This window comes from Lemur catta, chromosome 1 (genome assembly GCF_020740605.2).
Source record: "Lemur catta isolate mLemCat1 chromosome 1, mLemCat1.pri, whole genome shotgun sequence".
NCBI classification, from domain to species: Eukaryota; Metazoa; Chordata; class Mammalia; order Primates; family Lemuridae; genus Lemur; species Lemur catta.
Window position 1 is genome coordinate 234,895,415 of NC_059128.1, and position 15,385 is coordinate 234,910,799.

The 15,385-nt window shown below is 39.8% G+C and overlaps 1 protein-coding gene and 1 pseudogene across 4 annotated transcripts in view; one reads left to right on the plus strand and one right to left on the minus strand.

Annotated features, from left to right (window-relative positions):
* HHLA2 (HERV-H LTR-associating 2) overlaps nt 1–15,385 on the minus strand; it is a 76,127-nt gene that overhangs the window by 31,753 nt on the left and 28,989 nt on the right. For all 4 annotated transcript variants that reach the window (XM_045540344.1, XM_045540346.1, XM_045540347.1 and 1 more), the window contains exon 2: nt 10,183–10,267. The gene's annotated coding sequence lies outside the window, so the exon portion shown is untranslated. The remainder of the gene's footprint in view (nt 1–10,182; nt 10,268–15,385) is intronic.
* Nucleotides 4,459–12,850, plus strand: LOC123648427 (annotated as a pseudogene).

Genomic DNA, 15,385 nt, shown 5'->3' on the forward strand with positions numbered 1-15,385 from the left:
TAAGCATTTCCTCATGACTTGGTTCCCATCCTTCTTAATTCAATTCTGTAAACCGCCCTAGTACCTAACAAAATCCCTTCTACTTAAGTTCATTTGAATTTGGTTTTTAAGCATGCACAGAATAGTAACCTGACACTTCATTCTCCAAAAGTTCACCTTCAATAATATTCAAAGACATGAAAAATATTTTAATAAAGGCCCCATTTCCAGCCTGGCAGAATAGCGAGATATATATAGACAAGTATCTCTCTATACATATGTACACATGCACTTATATGCACACTCATATACATTTGATATTTACTTCTGGGAAAGATAACCTGGAGACAGTTGCTTATGTCATTAGTGATGCCATATGCTGATATTCAACTTCCTGGAAAGCAATTTGGTGATATTTATCCAATGCCTTTAGAATTGTAAGACCTTTTGTATCATTTGAGTTTAGTGACAAGCCACAAGGTTTAGGACTTAAGCAAGAAGGAAATTAGAAAGACACTGGGGAACTCTAGGACTGAAGACCAACCAAGCATCAGAAAGAGTAGTGGCCCAGACAATTTCAAGAAGTCAGCAACAGGAACCCAAAGACTTCCTGGGTTCTGCCATACAGTGACTCAGTTCCCATCAAATTTCATCTGGGTGGGTCTCTGTTCTACTTTCCAGCTTTAGTTATGTATTTCCACCCTCAGGAAGTCCAGCCATGGCTAGGACATCCAGTGACTAGGGGACGGAGAGAGGGCAACAAGAAATAAGACATGTGGGTATACATATATACATTCACCTTTGGCTTTCCAACACACACACACCTGTACAGCCAAAGACGCCTCTGCCTACCACCACCCAAACACTAGGAACGATGGTGAACTTGTTCACCTCCATCACAGCAGGAAGTAACCAAAGTTACCTACAGCTGCTGCATCCAGGAGTAATAATAGATTTCACAGGGCCATTGCTCATCAAGATCAGTGCTTCTCAAACTATTTCCAGTAAAGGAGCACTAAGCTTTTGTTTTTAATCTGTCATGGACACATTCACTAAGAAAATGCAACAACAATGAATTGCTAGAAAAACGAAATTTAAAAGAACATAAAATGCAAGCCTTGATTTTTATTATTACATACAATAAGCATAGAAATTTTAATGCCAAATTGACAGAATAATCTTAAATACTCTCTATGTCTTTACTTCTCTCACCATGAACCAGTAATAAACAGCTCATGCACTAGCCTGCACACCCCCACTTTGAGTAGTACTGCTTCAGAAGACATCCATTCCCCCCTCAAATTCTACTTCATCACATGGTCCAAAAGCCATACTTTACCACCACCAACATACTCTGTATACAATGTCAAAGAAAGGAAGACATTTTGTTCTAAGTAGTAAGCAAGGAAATAAGTCTCCCTTTCTGCCATTTATCCCTAAGCCAGAGCTGGTCTTCCCTTTTCTAATATCCATTCTGTGCTCTCTTTACCTTTGACATCCCTTCAGCTACTTCCCCAATGGGGTAAGCTGAACCTTGATTCTTGAGCTATTTCAGTTCTTGGTGGTCTTGCCTATGGAAGGGCAACAGTCATCTATCAACCTTTCCCACCTAGCAAGTAAGAAAAATAAAGGAAGCCACTAAGTTCCTATTCCTCCTAGGTCCAGTTATACAGTGGTAAGTGCATCTCTCCTTATTAGGCAGGGTCAGTCACTGCAACGAACACAGTATTTCATTTTCTGCCATTTGTCCCCTGGTATGAAGAGCCCAGCCAGTTTCAGCCTCCAATTCAGAGAAACCACACTATACTCATGATAAAAGCATTCCTCCCTTGGGTACTGATGAGAGTGAGTGACACTAAAAAGGACAATGAGTAAAAATTTTGAGAGTAATTAGTTATAATTGTTAGACATATCAGTCCCTTCTCACTCCTTGGTTCCTAGATCTGCATTTTCTAATTGTGGGGAAACAGTGTCTTATCTCAAATGCTGGTTCAGAGCCTAACCAGCATTCTGCAAAGTAGCTATATCACCAGGTAGAAGAAAATGCCCTGTGAGATTACGGTGCTAAGACTTTAAGGACCATTCCACCATGTCAAAAGGCTAACTGCTTCATTAATACGGAACATAAAATAGTGAATTACATGTGGATTAGTCCATTGTCTTCATTCTTTGTTTTTGATTAAGGAACTCCCGTTACAGCCAGTTTGGGTGGGATAACAAGATGGCCTATAAAGCATTCAAAAAGTTTGCAGTTAGTTCCAGCAGAGGCATGGCCAGGAGGAAGTAGAAAAGGGAATGCTGTTCCCTTCCATAATGAGGGCAATTAAATAAAATTCAACAAGGAGCTGACTTGTGTTTCCTAAGTGTGATGCCCATCAGAGATGTGGGCTGGTCTCTAAGGCTGACAAATTGAGCACTCAGCTCTGGTAGCAGCGTGGTCTGCTCTGATGAGGGAAAAGCCCGTGTGGTGGGGTCTACACAAAGCCTCCATGCCTACTCCCATGGTGTCTTAGTCACCTTCCATTTGGATGCCCACCAGAAAGTCCCCGCGGCCAAAGAGGCTCTCAATCACATGAATAGTCATTAAAGTAGTCAGCTCAGCTCTTTTTCACACTTGCTCAATGGACTCCTGAACCGTCTCATCTTGTGGATCCATTCTCCGTGCTCACATCCTTTTCCTCAGTCAGCCTTCCTCTATCTCCTAGAGCAACATGTCCAAGAACTGGTCAGAGCCTGACTTTAGGCCTCATCTCCATCCAGGTGAAGTTATAATGAGACGTTTCACTCAACATTTTACCTAACTGGAGGTTTTCCCTTCTCTATTATCTTTCAGAGTTAACCCTGTCAGGGGCACTAAAGCTGCAAAGTCTACTTATAGTTGGTGGCAGTTGTTATCTGGAAAAAAGTCATCCTTTGTATTTAACAGCTTGTTAAAGGGGCTCCCCATGAGGCCATAAGCTCAGGTTGAGGATGGAACAGCAGCGTGATATGCTTAAGGGGCACATAAGCAATCTGCTCATGTAACTGACTTGTTCTTTGGGGGCTTGATGGCACTCTGCCAGGCACATTCCACTTTGTTCCTACTTTGCTGCAGATCCTGGATCCTTGATCATAGAAGCTAAAACTCAAGCATATTCATGCACTGTATACTATCTGATTCACTTAGATGAATTTTCAGAAAAGGAGAGTCACTTCCTAAAGGAAGCGAAGGCTTTCTCCCAAGTCTAGGAGCTTTTCGTTGCAATTCTATTAAGATTTGCCACAGGAATCATTTAGTATTCGGGTCTGCCTTAGTCACTGCATTAATTTGTTCCACTGAGGAGACAACATATGGAAGAGCAGTTGCAGTGAGAATCACCACCTGATGAAGTAATGATATGCGGGGCAGCTTTTCTGGCACCAGCTTCATCTTTTCCATGACTCAAGCTCCTGATAGACAGATCTGCCATTCCAGCTTCCAGGAGGTGACCTCAACCCGGGATCCCATCATTTCCTTCCTGCATGAAAGTGACTTCCTACTTGTTTCCTGGGCTCATCTTCTATTTGACTTTCCAGCTCCCCTCTTATCTGCTTCCCCACATTAAATTTCCTTGTTGTAAATACTTGAAGTGGATGCTGTTTTCCTGGGTAGACTATGGGTCAGCTAAGTTGACTCACATTAGTCCCTGTGGGATATAATTAACACATTTTTCTCTGAGTATATAATAGAAATGTCTGTCCTTGTCAACCTTCAGAAACCCCAAATTAGCTGCCTGACCTCTTTTATAAAGGCTATGACAGTGGGAGAACCAAGTGGCAGCTCTTTGTTTACCTCGTACTGTCAAAATCATTGATCAAAAGTGATATCATATCCTAGGCTATTTTCAAAAGATTGAAAGATGTACATATGGATATTCATACCTTATGCCCATCTAGTTTCTTGGTTAGGCCATCATACAACACTGATGACCCTTGGAGAACAAAAGTTTTTGTTTTATTATCAAAACATAAAAATAACACAGACCTTACAGGCTAGCTTCTCCATTTAATTCCCCAAGATACCATGTTTAATCTGAGCCAGAGATTTCTGCCTATCTGACCATTTCCTGAGCCCTGATTATTGCATTGCCTTTGGATCTCTGACTACACCCACTTGGAGTCTGCAATTACCTGCTTTCAGCATGACTTCTCCTAACTCTGCTAGTTTAGGGATCCCATTTTCATTGCACCCTCCCATCTGCAGTCCTGGCTTATGAACAGTGATGTGCGTTTTAAGGGATTCTGCAGCCTGCCTCAGCAATCTATTTCTCATGGAGAAAAGATTCTTCTGGGCCTTGAAGCAGAACAGAATGAGAGGTAGGTGAGTCAAACACACACACACACACACACAAATATCCAAACCAATATTTCTAGTTCTTACAGTCTTTGTGAGCCAGAAAATCCCCAGTATAATAAAGGGAAAGAATTTCAATGTCACCTAGTATCGGACAGCATTCAGCAATGGTTTGCACTCACCAGGCCATCAGACTTGAAATTAAAGCTGTCTGCCTAGGCTTGCTCATTGAATACAGACGACCTGGTGAGTACTATTGCAATGATTTCAGCAAGATCTGAATTTCTGAAATTTCTTCTGAAAATATTTATCCCCCTATCCCTCTGAAGCAATATGTGCTGAATAAATTTTTTTTTTTTTTTTTGCTACCAAGAGAACAATGAAAATGAAAAGACTGATATGGGCTTGGGCCACATTTGGTTGCCAGATAAAATATAGGATGTCTAGTTGAATTTGAATTCAGTTAAACTACTAATAATTTTTAATATAGGTATGTCCTATGCAATATCTGAGACATACTTATATTGAAACAAATCATTCATTGTTTGTCTGAAATTCAAATTTAACTGGGGACTTGTATTTTTACTTGCCAAATCTGGCAATTGTATAGGTAGGACAGCTAACATTAGCTTTTTATATAAAGGAGACTTCATTGATTGCTTTTGGCAAGGGAGAAAGAAGAAATGGTTAAGAACTAAGGCTACCGCCTGAGATTGCCTGGGTTTGAATCATGTAACCTCTACTTAATGACCATGTGACTTTGAACCAGAACCAGCTACATAACGTGTAGAGCTGGGGCACCTCACCAGCTGCCATTCTCTTCATTTCGGCAACAGCTACCTAGATGTCCAGAGCTTTGCCCACAAAGAGATGTCCAGTTGCCTGGAGTAACAGATCGATTAGCTATTTGGCCACCACTCACCAAGAGCTTTCATATTTCTATACCAGCACATAGAAGGAAGCCTTACTGCCTTTCACCCCCATAAGATCTAATGGCTAATTCCAGATAATTATCTTTCTCTAGGTGTCTACTGTATGTTTTATTTAGGGGTTTCTCTTGTTCGATTCAACAGAAAGGAATTCAGATTAACAAGGAAACCACAGATTTTGAGGGAAGGAGTCCAAGGTTGCTCACATGATTTGAAGAAGGGCCACACAAACCAGCTTCAGGAAAGACAAGAATAGGAGCAGTACAACATCAAAAGCCAACTGTAGAAGCCTGATGTCTTTGTACCAGGTCCTTACCTGAGCTGACTCCAGTGTTTTCTGCTACTGCTTGCATGTCAGATTTCTAACATTTTTTAATTTCTTTCTTTCTTTTTTTTTTTTTGCCCAGCTTGAATCTGGGTGTTCTATTCCTGGATTGGAATGGTCCTAGGAGTAGGAATGATGGCACAGCCTCTAAGGGAATTGATGTGAGCTGGGCACATGCCCCAGTTTGAGTCTATTGTAAGCTTTGCCCCAGCAACCCTATAGTTAGGACACTATTATAAGAAAATAATCAGATGTAGTAAGTATATGAGCAAAGCTTCTTATTGCAGTGAAGATTTGGTAGCAACCTCAATGTCTAGTAATAGGGGAGAGATAAAATTATGGAATGTAAATGTACATTATATATCAGGTGATCATTAATGCTGGATTGATATTTAATGTTATGGAAAATTCCCACATGAAATTTATAATACAAGTCAGAATTTTATAATGGTTCCTTTTTGTAAAACTTAGTCCCCACCACCCAGAGATAATTTTGCCCACTTAAGTAGCCTCCATTTTTCTATGAGTCAGGATATTATTTTTTTTAAGTTAAAATATCTGATTGCTTATGACCTAAACTCCTTGGTTGGCTCCAGCTTACCTTTCAAAATGGTTGTCCTTTGTTTCCTGAACTAGCTAGTCAAGAGAAACTGGCTAACTTGGTCTATGATTTCAAGACTCACAGAAATGCCACGTTTTTCATGAAATCCTCAATCAACTCTTAGCAATCTCACTTGCCACAAGACTACTCCCATCTTGCTTGTATCACTCATTAAGCCCTTCCAGAGCTTTCTATGGTTAGTTTCAAAAGCATGGGAGGGTTTCTAAATTTCACATTGTTTTTGCCAGGGTAGATGGAGGGAAAGATGAAGAGGAAAGACGGAGAAAGTGAAAACAACATGAACTATTCTAGCTTAGAAATGCTAAAGAGTAAAGAAAACATTGATAACCAAATGTAATGTGATCCTTGATTAGATTTTCCATTGCACAGTTGCTCTGGGGCTTCTCAAGCTGATATGTATACAATTCACTGGGTTCTTGTTAAAATACAGTGCTGCCTATGCTGCTGGTTTAAGAATCAAATTTTGAGAAGCAATACTCTAAAGGGCATTTTGAGACCTGCCGGAAAAATTTCACCGCATTTTAAATAATACATCAATGTTTTATTTCTACAGTGTGGTAGACACATGTGATTGCATGGAGTAATTTCATTTGTAGGAGACACGTATTACAGTGTTTTGGGGAGAAGTGTCGTGCTTCCCGTAACTTACTTTCAATTGGTTCAGGTATAAAATTATGTACATAAATATCTATACGAGAAATAAAGAAAATGGAGTAAAGTATTAACAACTGATGAATCTTGGTGAAAGACAAATGATCATTGCCCTATTCCCTTTAACTTTTTCCAGATTCTGGAAATCAATATAAAAATCTCTATGAAATGATCAAGATAATGCATGTGCCTAAGCTATACCCACAGAGATGGAGTCAGCATGTCTGGCGTGAGCCCTAGGAGCCTGCATCTGAAACACTCCCTGGAGGTCCATACAGGTTGTACACAGACCACATCTTGTGAACGAAGTTTTAGATGTTAACAGACAATGTTGTTTACTTGATGACTCAGATTCTTGAAATGGCTAGGGTCCCCAGGTCTGAAACACTCTAATGAGCTGTGGTAGCAATAGCTTGGTTTGCCTGGCAGCCTTTGCATCCCGCTTGTCCCTCAAACAGCACTTTCCTTTCCGTGGGGATCTTCTCCCCAGTTCACAATTTGAGGAGACATCGACAGATGACACCCACCTCACCCCTACCTTTCAGAAGCATGCGCCTGTATAAGTTTTCTGTGCTGAATAACAATATAGCATAGATTTAACAGCTTAAGGCAGCATATATTTATCATCTCTAATCACTGTGGGCCAGGAGTGTGAGCACAGCTTAGCTGGGTCTTCTGCTCTGGGTTTTACCAGGCTGCAGTCCAGGAGTCAGCCAGGCTTCCAGTCTCGTCTGAGGCTTGGGTTCCCTTCCAAGCTCGTTGGTTGTTGGCGGAATTCAGTTCCTTGCAGCTGCAGCGCGGAGGCCCTCAGCCACCAGAGATAACCATCATTCCACAACATGGCAGCTGGCTTCCTCAAGGCCATCAGGAGACAACTGCTTTAAGTCTCTGACCCTCCTGTTCAAGGACTTACTGGGTTTGGTCAGGCTGACCCAGAACAAACTTTCTGGCTAACTCAAATTGATATGGGGCCTGCAAAAGCCCCTCGCTTTTGTCATATAATATAAGCTAACCAAGGCAGTGACTATCCAATCATATTCAGAGGCCCAGCCCACATTCAAGGGGAAGGAATTATACAGTGTGTATAGTGGGGGGGGGGTGAGAATCTTGGGGCCCATCTTAGAGTTCTGCCCACCACGGCGCCTGTGGTGCTAGCTTCTGAGATGGCCTTCAATGGTCACTTCCACCTCCTGGTATGCAGACCCCTCTATCTTCCTCTCCCACGTTGTTTACCAGGGTTGTCTGTGTGACCAATAGAATACATAAGAAATTATCATATATCACTTCTGAGATTAGGTTATAAAAGACACTGTAGCTTCCATTTTGGTTTCTTCCCTTCTCTGATCACATACCCTTAAAGAAGCCAGCTGCTGTGCTATATGAACAGCCCTGTGGAGAGACCCACACGGCAAGGAACTGAATCCTCCTACCAATGGCCACACACATGGGCTTGGAAACAGTTTCTCCAGCCCCTTCAGATAATGGCGACCCCCTGAGAAACCCTGAGCCAAAACCATTCGGCTAAGCTGTTCTCAGATTCCTGTCCTCAGATACTGAGATGATAGATGAGTGTTGTTTTAAGCTGCTAAATTTTAGAGCAATTTGTTATGCAGAAGATTGCTAATAAACACCTGACCCAGGCCTGACTAATCTGGGAAGAGTGAAAGATACCCACGTCCCTCTTCCCTAGCAGCACGGGAGAAGCACATGTGCAGCAGGAGTTAACGAGCCTGCCAAGAGAGGGGCAGAGATCAAAAGTAGTTTGATGGTGGCAAGAGCAGCAGTGGTATTCTTTCAGTCTCTGGATCCAGCCAGGTGTGAATTAGTGCCTTGCCTGTTGTTCCCAGTATAATGAGCCAAGGCATTCCTTTTTTTCCTCCCTTTAAGTTCAGAACCTTTAAAGTACGTTTAGATCTGCTGAAAACATTTTAAGCCTTCTCTCCAACTCCTGCAAGTGTGAATTTATACTGATATGCAACAAAGTAAAGCCAAAAACAGTCATTTTTTCCTTCCCCCTGCCACCCCCACCATGACAGCTGTGATTAAGCTGGTTTGAATCTGATTTCTGTCACTTGCAACCAGGAGTTCTGACTCAAAAAACCCTGTGGAGGATCAGTTTCATGACTCACTTTGGTCATTTTCTTTTTTTATGGCAACTGTTCCTCAAGGTCATATTGGCTGACCCTGAATCACGTGTTAGGTCATGCTTTTCAGGTTCCCTGGAAAATAACTTCTGTTTACTCGTGCATCTAAGAAAGCTCCTGTGGCATTTTCTCCTAGGAAAGTCTTAACATGCTGAGAATATAGCAATTTGACTAAATGATCTACATTTATTTCAGGGTAAATTTTCTCTATGATGTATGGCTTTTTGCTTCCTAACTTAGCTAATCAAACACTCTCTGGGTACTGAGCCAACTGTTCATGCTGAAGCAGCCTGAGCAGTCATTGTGAAGAGAAACACAATAAACAAATCCCACGCATGAATCAAGCAAAAATTCTGAGTTCTAAGATGTAATTTCTCCATACTTGCTGCTCTAAGTGCAAAAGAGTCTTTACAGACCCCATGCTTAACCCATAATTCTGCCTCCTCCCAGTGCTGAACTGCAGCAATGCGTTAACACAAACTGGGATCTTTCTCCGTGAGTCCCCTCCCTTGCACAACAAATGCTATTGTGATTTTCTCCTAACACCCTAATACCACTACCAAAGTGACACATGGATAATGCACTTCTAAATTTATAATCATTAGACAAAGTAAAATGCCACTCCCTAATTACCCTCCCCCATAATTCCAAAATTTACCATTTCTCAGAATAATATAGTATACAAAGTCTGAAAATTCACCTCAAAAGCATCATCTCTTATCAAATCAATTTCTTTAAGTTGCCCTGGTGACCATTCGCAAACCTGCTCCTAAAGGAAAAAAAAAAAAAAACCTAAAAACTTCAAGTTAAATATTCCTATTAATAGTTTTTGCCTTTTGGTTCAAAATATTCAGAGCAGCCAGGAACCAAGTTGAGAGCACTCAGAGGAATTAGTATAAACAATATCCTGCATTTTTCCCCCTAAAGAATGTTCTCAGTCTACCTTATCAGTTTAAATCAGAGACTCTAGAACCGACTACTTGGGTTCAAAGCCCAGGTCTTCCATTTAAAGCTGTGTACCACTGGCCAAGTTACCTAATTCCACTCTGCCTCAGTTTCACATCTGTAACACAGGGATAATAGTAATATCCACCTTGAAATCTATGTTTTAAAAATTACCTTAATGTTTGCAAAGTAATTAAAATATTGCCTGGCATACAATAATTATTAAATTGCTGCAGAGATCATATTGACACCTGATTGTGTATCTCCCCACTTACCATAGGAGGTGTTCCTTAGGCTTTAGTATCATTCAAAAGCGGCATCACCATCACATCTGGTGCAGAGTGAGTACTCTCCTGCATGCTGTGTGGATGAAATTAGATTACAGTGATCTGAGACTATTAGTGCCTCACATGACTAGCAAAATAAAACATTTTGAAAACATTTTTGAAATAAGATATTATATCAAGCCAAAAAATATTTCTAGAACAGTTTTGCAAATACAATGTCTGACACACAGTAAAAAATAATCAGGCATTCAGAGACAAGAGAGCAATCAGACAGAAATAACTGCAAATAAAACTAACAAGCACTTCAGATATTAGAGTTTTTAGATATAGACTTTAAAATAACCATACTTGTTTTGTTCAAAGAGACAAGACAAGATAAAGAATTTTAATAGAAAACTGAAAACCATAATAAAGACCAAATAGAAACTGTAAGATCTGGGAAATCATTGAAATTAGCAACAATTGAATAGATTAATTTGACTAGACAGTTAAAGAGAATCAGTAGCCTGAATATTGATTAGTCCAAAAGAACTATTTACAATGAAGCAAAGAGAAACAGAAGGATGGAAACATTAGAAAGAAAGATTAGAAACAGGATACAGTGAGAAGGTGTAATATAGTTTAAGTAGAATTCTAGGAAAGGAAAATGAGAATGTGTAAGAATTATTTGAAGAAATAGATGAGAATTTTCTGAAACTGAAAGACATTAATTCATAGATTTAAGAAGCCCTATAAACCTCAACCAGGATAAACAACCAGGTTCATTGCAGCAAAATGTTAAAAAACAAAGAGAAAGAAAGTTTTAAAACAGTCAAAGGAACAAAAACAAGTCAAAAGACTAATAGGCAAATAGCTGACTTTTAAACAGAGGTAATAGGAACCAAAAGATGAGAATATCATCTTCAAAGTGCTAAAAGAAAATAATTTTCAACCGAAAATTATAACTCCCAAATTATAACTTCTAACCCCAAATTATAGCAAACATGTATTTCAAGAATAAAGTGAAATAAATAATCTTCAGACACACAAAACAGAATTTGTAACCAGTATATCTGTATTAATTATTTAATACTAAAGGCATGCTTTTCAGGCAGAAGGAAAATGATAACAGGTGGAAGCTCAAATTCAGGAAGAGATGAAAAGTAGAGTATGGGACGAATTTAAATAAGTAGACTAGGTTTCTGCCCATGGGTGCCACTGAGAAAGCATCATTAAAGTCCCTCTTCCCTCTGTAGTCATGTCTAAGTCACAGTCTCCTTAAGAAGAACCTGAATAGGCCGGGCGCAGTGGCTCATGCCTGTAATCCTAGCTCTCTGGGAGGCCGAGGTGGGTGGATCGCTCGAGGTCAGGAGTTTGAGACCAGCCTGAGTGAGACCCTGTCTCTACTAAAAAATAGAAATAAATTATCTGGACAACTAAAAGTATATATAGAAAAAAATTAGCCGGGCATGGTGGCACATGCCTGTAGTCCCAGCTACTCGGGAGGCTGAGGCAGTGGGATCGCTTAAGCCCAGGAGTTTGAGGTTGCTGTGAGCTAGGCTGACGCCACGGCACTCACTCTAGCCCGGGCAACAAAGTGAGACTCTGTCTCAAAAAAAAAAAAGAAAAAAAAAAAGAAGAGCCTGAACAGCTGCAGAAGCTCTTTACCTGATGGTTGAGCTTTGAAACAACTGTTGAGAGTTTGAGGAGCCATTTTAAGCAATGGGGCATGCTCATGGACTGTGTGGTAACGACAAATCCGAACACCAAGTGCTCCAGGGGCTTTGGGTTTGTCATATATGCCACTGTGGAGGAAGTAGATGCAGCCATGTAGATGCAAGGCCACACAAGGTGTATGGAAGAGTTGTGGAATAAAAGAGAACTGTCCCAAGAGAAGATTCTCAAAGACTAAGTGCCCACTTAACTGCGAAAAAGATCTTTTTTGGTAATATTAAAGAAGACACTGAAAAACATCACCTAAGAAATTATTTTGAACCATGTGGAAAAATTAAGTGATTGAAATCATAACTAATTGAGGCAGTGGCAAGAAGAGGGCTTTGCTTTTGTCACCTTTGAAAAGCATGACTCCTTGGATAAGATCATCATTCAGAAACACCATCCTGTGAATGGCCACAACTGTGATGTAAGGAAACCCCTATGGAAGCAATAAATTGCTAGTACTTTATCCAGCCAAAGAGGCTGAAGTGTTCTAGGAACTTTGGTGGTGGTTGTGGAGGTGGTTTTGGTGGGAATGATACCTTTGGTCTCAGAGGAAACCTCGCTAGTCATGGTGGTAGCCATGGTGGTGGTGGACATGGTAGCAGTGGGGATGGCTCTAATGGATTTGGTAATGATGGGAGCAATTTTGAAGGTAGTAGAAGGTATGATGGTTTTGGCAACTATATCAAGCAATCTTCAAATTCTGGATCCACAAAACAAAGAAACTTTGTAGGCACAATCTCTGGCCCCTATTGTGGTAGAGACCAACCCTTTGCCAAACCATGAAACCAAGGTGGCTATGGCAGTTCCAGCAGCAGCAGTAGCTATGGCAGTGGCAGGAGATTTTAATTACAGAAAACAAATCTTAGCAGGAGAGGAGAGCCAGAGAAGTGACAGGAGAGGTATAGGTTACATAGGATTGGTGAACTCAGTCAAGCACAGCGATGGTAGGGCCTAGCTGCTACAAAGACATGTTTTAGACAATACTCATGTATATGGGCAAAAAACTCGAGGACTATATGTGTGACTAATTGCATACCAGGTTATTTTAGTTTCTGTTCTGTGGAAAGTGTAAAGCATTCCAACAAAGGATTTTAATGTAGATTTTTTTGCAGTCATGCTGTTGATTGCTAAATGTAATCGTCTGATCATGATGCTGAATAAATGTGTCTTTAAAAAAATAAGTAGACTAATGGCAATGAGGCTTAAAATACAGATGCTTGAAATATAAATGAAACACATTATTGACATTCTTGTTTTAAATATGAATTAAAGATAGAATTAAAGGACGTAACAATGACTTAAGAGTTTAGAAGGGGCTAAAAGGAGTTGAGCTGTCTAAAAGGAATCTAAGGTCCTTTTACTGCTCATTAAAACCAATTAATATAAGGTTTTAAGAACACAGTGAGGTATATCATAATTTTTTGATTCACAAGTAAAAAACTATAGAAGAATATATAACTTCCAAGGTAGTAGAGGAAAAAAATAGAATCATAAATTTGCAATAAGGCCCAGAAAGAAGAAAATTTGGGGGGAAAAACAGAATAGATGGGACAAGTAGAAAACACTAAGTCAGACACAAACAATTCATACTATAGGATTTGAATTACCTGAAACCCTAAACACAGGCAAAACTAAACTCTAATGCTTAAAAATGCACTCTTAGGTAGTAACACTAAAGAAAAGCCAGGAAAGGATCACCACAGAACTTAGGAACTGGTTTCCTTTGAGGGAGACAGAAGGCAGGGATGTGGAAGGGACACGTGTGAGCCTCGTGAAAGGCTAGGAAGGCTTTATTGCTTGGCTAACCAGGTGCTCACCTGCCGGGCTTTTGTGCTGATTCACTTAGCTATATTTTGTGCATTTCTCTGTATTTATTCTATTTCCACAAAAAAATAATAAGAGTTTAGGGAGATCTAAATGTGATGGTAAAATCTTCAGAAATATATAGTTAAATAAAATAAGGTACAGAATGGCAAAAATGGTATGCTCCTGTTTATGTTTAAAAAGCTCACACACTCCTTCCTATACATGCTTGTGTTCACATAAATAATTTTGAAAACATACATAATAAATTTAATCTGGCCCATTGCCTCTAAGAGGGGAGACTAGGACTCTGGTATTTATAGGAAGCAGGGGCTGATTTTTATCTACATGCTTTTACTGTGAAAATATACTAAATTATATTTTTTAATAATATAAGTTTCACCAACCTGTCAGTTAACTGAAAACAACAGGGTTACCATTTGATGAAATCAATGTTTTCAAAACAAAGGATTACATTTTGAAATCTTAATTTAAGTCTGGGATTTTTAACCAAGAATTGTAAATCATTGCTAAATTTGTTCAAAAGATGGATCAAATTTTCATAACTGAAAAGGGAAGAAAAGTGGCTTTTATTTTAAATTGATACTCATGAATTGATTACCTTTCCATTTCTCTCACATAAGTGGAGTTGAGATAGGTATAGATAATTTATTTGCATTTCAGCTCCCTTCTAGAACATTGTGATTGTTTTCATCTGCATTACAATGGAGTGCTACTAAAAAAGAGAAAAGAAATTTAGGGTAAACCAAATGGCTGAATTTAAAAATCTGCCACAGATCACGAAATTGTACTTTAAGCTTTCAGTCATATGAGCAAGTAGATCAGTATCTAATAACATGGATAATCTGAATTGTCAAAGCACTTAAAAGTAAATATAGTATGCATTTTAGGACCTTAGCAATAAATGGAAAGACAGCACCCATTGTTGACAAGGATCAAGAAATAAGCCCACTCAGGATTTCTGGGTTAAGACAGAAGCTTGAACACATGCCTCTAATTTTATTTCTTACCTCCATAACTTGATAAAAACTTAGAGAAGGGATTTAAAAAAAAGATACAAAGCAGAAAAACAGGAGAGGCAAAATAAATAAATAAATTAAAAAATCAAAAAAATGTGGAAGCTAAAGAAATATGGGCAAGTAGTAACTGACCCAGTTGACCCAAGAAAGAGAATCCCTAGTTAGTACTGGGAAAATGTGAGTTACTCAATTTGTACCACGGGGTGCTCAAAGGGCATAGGAATGGCCTTTGGAACAGGTGCTGAAAGGAAGACGAATATAAGAAAAGCTCATGGGAGAGCTGTTACATGTAGCCATCCAATCCAGGTGGGATGGGCGCCCTCCCAGCTAACAGGTGAGATGTCCTGACTAATGATGCCATGAACACATCAAGAGATAAGAACGAATCATATTACAATGTGGAACTTTCTGGGCAGAGCAGGACAACACCCAAGCCTCTCTGGAATTGATTTGAGTGTCTTGAAAGAGAAAGAATGAGAGCAAGTAGGCTTGGTTTTTTTATCAGTTAGGGGTGGCACTAGGGAAGAGTTCACTCCCCACATGGTTTGAACTTGCTGTTGTGTCAAGGGAAGGAGTATGCTGGCTTTCTTACCAGCCTGGAAGAAAGGGAAGAAGGAGGCAGGGTGTGAAGCTCTCAGCAGTCAAGT